Source organism: Papilio xuthus, unplaced genomic scaffold (genome assembly GCF_000836235.2).
Source record: "Papilio xuthus unplaced genomic scaffold, Pxut_1.1 DF826961.1, whole genome shotgun sequence".
In the NCBI taxonomy this organism is placed as follows: domain Eukaryota; kingdom Metazoa; phylum Arthropoda; class Insecta; order Lepidoptera; family Papilionidae; genus Papilio; species Papilio xuthus.
This window is the reverse complement of record NW_013531688.1, coordinates 5,045,031-5,051,030: the sequence shown is the minus strand read 5'-3', so window position 1 is coordinate 5,051,030 and position 6,000 is coordinate 5,045,031. Positions and strand designations below refer to the sequence as shown.

At 33.9% G+C, this 6,000-nt stretch overlaps 1 protein-coding gene across 1 annotated transcript in view; it reads right to left on the bottom strand.

Annotated features, from left to right (window-relative positions):
• Positions 1-6,000, bottom strand: part of LOC106120157 (unc-112-related protein) — a 38,438-nt gene that overhangs the window by 7,012 nt on the left and 25,426 nt on the right. The window lies entirely within an intron of this gene.

Below are 6,000 nucleotides of genomic sequence, written 5' to 3'. Positions count from 1 at the left end.
AAGAACGTCTGATAAATGTACATATGAACTGCAATTCTTAATAATATTATAAATGCGAATGTTTCGATGGAGGGATGCTCGTTTGAAGGTATCGCAAGAACAGCTGCATGGATCTCTATGAATATAGGTTGGAAGAACACATAGACTACTAATTAAGTTTTTTTTTTATAATTGTGCGCGGACGGAGTTGCGGGCGACAACTAGTAATAAAACATTGTATTGAGATGTATTTGAAATCGATGTCTGGTCTGACAGGCGTTAGATATTCTGACGACGGCCACCGACAGTGTGGCGACGGAGGCCATTCGTTCACCCCACAACTTGCAGCCTGACATTTTAACGGCGACATTTTATAGAGAACCGTAAAGTGAAATGTTACTGCGCTTTTACTATTTTACGATCGAATATTTCGTTAAAAAAAAACTCGCTCACCGTAAATCCTCGTTAATCTATGATTTACAATACTACGTCTGATTTTATTATTTGTTTAACTACAAATCACTTAATGGTGTTTATTTGATACGATAAAAAATATAAATATCTTTTTTTTTCGTACTATTTTCATAGAATTGAAAATACAATGCAAGTTAGACTAAACACATTCTTAATTAAATGCGAATGTTTGGAAGGATGGATGGATGTTTGTTTGAAGATATCTCCCGAACGGCTGCATAGATTTCGCTCAGATTTGGCATATATGTAGTAAATAATCTGGAACATAGACAACTAATTATGTTTTTTTTTAAATTCAGACGGAGACGCGGGTAACAGCTAGTTTACAAATAAAGTTATTATGGCGCCAACGTAACTAAGAAACCTATCTATTGTTTGCTATTGTTTAATAGATATTCAACTAAACTATGCGTTCACAGAACGATCAAACTCATAAAACAATCACAGCGAGACATAAATGATTGACGTATTGAAATAGTGGCTCCCAAACTGTGTTTACATAGTAATGTGCAACAAAGAATGGACGAATACTAGTTAGTAATTTTCATACTATTAAGCTTTTAAACTAAATTAACTAGTGATGTATCGACCCTAAGTAGGCTTTGCTTTTCGACAATAAACTCCAAAACTACAATTCTTATCTGAAGAATAAAATCTATGAGGGTATTGTCAAACGAACGTTTGATACTGCCAATAAAATAAGGATATTAAGAAGAAAATTATTAATAAATAAAACAGGGTTTATAGAAAAAAAAATTATAAAAAGGTTGAGCATCGCTGACATCTGAAATAGTGCACTAAAAGTCATGACTACGAGCTTTACTTATCTCACTATGAATAAAGGTTATATTTTATGTTAAAGTACCTCGTGTTTACTACCTCATGCTTTTTACTGCTATATTAAATCATTTGGCACTTCGTTTACATTACTTAACAACAAGTGTGAGATTTAACCTTAATTTTTGACAAATTTATAGATAACATAAGTCATCTGCACCATCTGAACAAATTGTGATTAATCGAAATAAAGAGGTTCAATGTATCAGTAAACATCCAAAGGTTGGTATCAGCTTTCATTTTTATGAAAATATAGCAACGCATATTTTTAGTTTAATTAGTTGTCTTGTATTTAAGTATTCGTTTCCATATAATTCATAAGATTCTATTTTAGGTAAAGCCTGAACAGTCTCTCGTCGATCAAAAGGACATCCGTAATCTAGACCTTAATAAAAAAAGTAACTTTGTACGATACTGACACAGTCACATTTTGTCATAGAAGTGATATATAACGAGTCTGAGGCAATGGTTGCAGTCTCGGCTGAATTTATTGAAGGTAATTTAAAAACTATTTTGACACCTCACTAACTTTGTAATAATACAAGACATGTAGAGAAACATATAGCTATCTCTTTCTTTCAAATAGAAAAAGATACAGGACATGTATAAAGAAGTCGACGTCAAACAGTTGAATTTCGCAAAAAGGGTTAAAATAATAGAAGCTTCTGTTTACAGGCGAGGAATGAGATGGGGTATGCAGAAAACGTAGAGAACGACCTTATCATAGATGTGAACACATGTTTCGAATTTGATGTATAGAATCTTTTATTCATAATATGAATTTCCAATTTTTCTTAGTAAGCAATAACATTGTCCAAGATGAGGTAGTTTAAAACCATATTAAAAAAAATGGTTTATAAAAAAATTTAGATTAGATACTTAGGTACTAAGTTTAATTTAGTTGTTAAGTAATTTTAAAGTTTACATCAATAAAAATATCAGGAAATTTTAAGCGTTTTAATTTTCCAACATATCTCTGCGCTCCATCAATTTTTGGCATACATTTAAAAAAACATAACTTATTCGACAGTTTGAAAACTTCAAAAATAATCGGAAGGTATTTTCCGTTGTTAGGAAATGATAAAATTTTAAGATAAGAAGGATACACATCGAACATAATCGATATGTAAATTAAATAATTCCAAAATAATCACATACGTAGCACGAGCCGGTGTTGAATGAATTTAATTTGCATATAATTGCGAAAATTATGTAAAGTTTAAACGTTAATATTGTTACAAATTTCCTTTAGAACGCTTAAATCATGGGCACTTTAATCAAGACTTCAGACAAGTTTTTAATCTTACTAATATTATAAATGCGAAAGTTTACATGGATGTTTGTGGGAAGTTATCTCCGTAACGGCTCAACGGATCTTAATAGAATTTGGCATAGATGTAGAGCATAGTCTGGTAGAACACACAGGTTGTTTATTTAGTTTTTTTTTATTCCGTACGCACGAAGTCGCGGGCGACAGCTAATTGACAAATATATACATACATTAACAAGATCTATCTCTAAGTATCTACCATTAAAGTAAGCCAAAAAACCAAATAAAGTAATTGAAATACTGTACCCACTTTTATCGGACAAACTACATTACAATTTTGAACGTTAAAACCATGCACATAAAATTCAAATTAAAATGGTGCAATTTTAGAGGTCATAGAGGACATTGGTAGGACGCGAAACTTGCAATTATATACAATGATTTTATAGATCTTATGTAATAGTAATTGTTGCCTTGATAATTATTCCAGTAGTGTCTCGTGTATCTTACTTGGTTGTATTCCTTTAAAGGAGTGCAATACTTGGTAGCTTTATCCGTCGCTTGATTTAGTACTCTATGCATCGTCGACAATAAACTCACAGGTTACTAGTGTAATTTATTCCGAATTCAATCTATCCATCTAGAAATCTAGAACTAATGATTCAAGGGTGCATTAGTATAGACAATTTGTTATCCTTTGTACGTCGATCTCAAATAATTTATTGCCAAAAACCTAAAAGTATAAATTTATCGTAGAAAACTTTAACCAAAGTTTCTTATATGTTTTATTTTATATTTCAGATACAGATAGATTACTAAGAGATTGTAGATTTCATATTAAACATCTATTGTTTGTTTGGTGTTGGAAAAAACCCAAAAATGTGGCAGTATATTAACCCAACACTAGCCTTACTAAAATGCCGAGGTTTATGTCCCCTCACTATTTATTCTGACACTGGACTTTGTAATGAAAGCACGTCATTCATGCCAAAGGATGCTGATTAATAATGTCTTAAACTATTATATAAACCTGGATAAGCAATTTTCCGGTCTCGATGGTTGACCATTGACAATGGTACAAGTAAAATATCGCAGTCCTTTGGACTCTCACTTATTCAGGTTTGACTGTAGTTTGAATTTTAACACAATAAACCACTAAAGTAGAAAAGAAGACAAACTAAAATCTGGACAGATCGGAAAAGGTAAAGTCAAGAATTTCGAATTACTTTCGTTATCAGAGTGTGTTAATACCTTTTTCATTACTTTAAAATGGTACAGTTTTAACTTTACGACGCTATTGTTTCATAAGTTTCTCCAACTAATTGGGTAGTTATTCTCAGCTTTATCGACGGCTGACGGCTATGTGGGACAAGACAGAAATAATCTTGTCTTTACGCGTCCGGTGTCGGCACGGACGAGCCGATGACATCTATATGGAATTTGTTACTCGAGTACTTACTAATATGTCGTTAGACTTGATTAATGTACATAAGGCAAGCATACTTTGTATTATGTAGTAATTAATGGATATCTATAGTAAATAATTGAGTTAAGAAACCCATTTACGATGGGTCCAACCAAAAGTATAAGTAAATAAGATGGTATTATAAGTTGTGTGTTAAGTAAATAAACATATGCGTCGGTGGCTCAGTGGTCAAGCACTTGACTTGCAATCTGCAGGTCATGGGTTGAATCCCGCCATGTGCCAATGTGTTTTTCTATTTTCGATTTACATATGTTCATTTATCCGACGTCCTTACGTTGAAGGAAAACATCGTGATGCAACCTGCTCATATCTGAGTAGAAATTCAAAGATATGTGTGAAGTCAACCAACCCGCACTGGGCCAACATGGTTGACTATGGCCTAATCACCCTTAGCTTAGGGTCGGCAACGAGCCCCTCGGTGAGGACGTATAGTGAGCTGATGATAATGAAATAAACATAATATATTTATTCTAGTTTTAGCTCTTATTGAACTGTATACAAGTGAGTACAATAGTTGTTTTGAGATCAATCGTAACTAACGCAATAACCGCTAATAATGGAACACAGCGCATCGACCCATTTAGTTCGCCTAACAGGAAGTTTGGCTAATTTAATTGGGTCGGTATTGTTGAGATTAGCCGGTAAGTTTGCATTCTAAATATCCGCTAAAACGCAATGGATACCACAGAGCTAAACTTTGCCTTTTCATATCCATAATTCGTGCTTGTATCCATTACGCACCACGAGGCGAAGTTACTCGCACTCTATGCACAGAGTAAATATAAAACAGACTGAGTAATTAAACATTACCGCTATCTGTGCATTGTAAATAAATCACAACTGGTGTCGTAAAACAAACGGGGGCAAATACTTGTTGTGCGTCCGTTCTGTTTATTTTGTTTAGTCTACGTTAATTTGTATTGAGTGGTGCGGCAATGACAGCACTTCGACTTACATCAGTCAATATTTAACTCGATAATTACGACTTTCTCTATATTTACAAAGCTTCCGCTTCTAAGATTGCCTTTACATTGTCGTTTACAAATATAATATAAAGTTGTTTTTTTTTGTAGAAACTAATTCATGCGTAAATTCTCACCTAATAAGAAATATTCATAATGCATTAAAAGGAATGGAAATGGATTAATTTTTAAAGTCTACTCAATATTCGAGTTACTAGGGAATCTAAAGTCCGTAGAAAAATCTTACTATCTTACTAATTTTATAAATGCGACTGTTTGCGATGTTTAGGCGGATTAATGGATGTTTGAAGTTTTGGATGATTGTTTGTCCAGAACAGGTCAACGGATCTCGATGAAATTTTACATAGTCCGCAAGAACGGAGTCGCGTGCGACAGCTAGTACGTTATAAACTATGCACATATCTGACTTTTTCGTGTCTAGAAGTACAAAACTCTTTGACGGGCTATATTTACGCTCAGCTCTTTGACACATTAGAAGGTATGTGACATTTGCATAGTAATTTCATTACATTACGCCGCCTTTTAAATCGGAATGTAGCATTGCTACACTCGCTTGTTAGCACAACTGTGCCATGATTACCTACGTTCAACTATTCACACGGTGGCGCAGGGTTAAATACTTGACTTGTAATTTGCAGGTACTGGATTCGAATCCCGCTAACCAATGAGTTTTTTCGGCTTAGATTAACTTATGTATATTTATACGACGTTCTTACGATGAACTGCGAAGAAATTCAAAGATGCGTGATGTCAACTAACCCGCACTCGGGCAACGTGGTTGACTAAGGTCTAGTCAGCCTTAAGAAGGTAGGCTCCAAGCTCTGCAGTAGGCACGAATCGCAAGCTGATGATGATGATAAACTATTCGACAGATACAACATATTACCACAGTAATAGTAAAAACATTAGAAGCACAAAGACTAACTTGTGTAAGATAGTTGTGAAGCTTTGAATCTAGTATATTCCTTTAG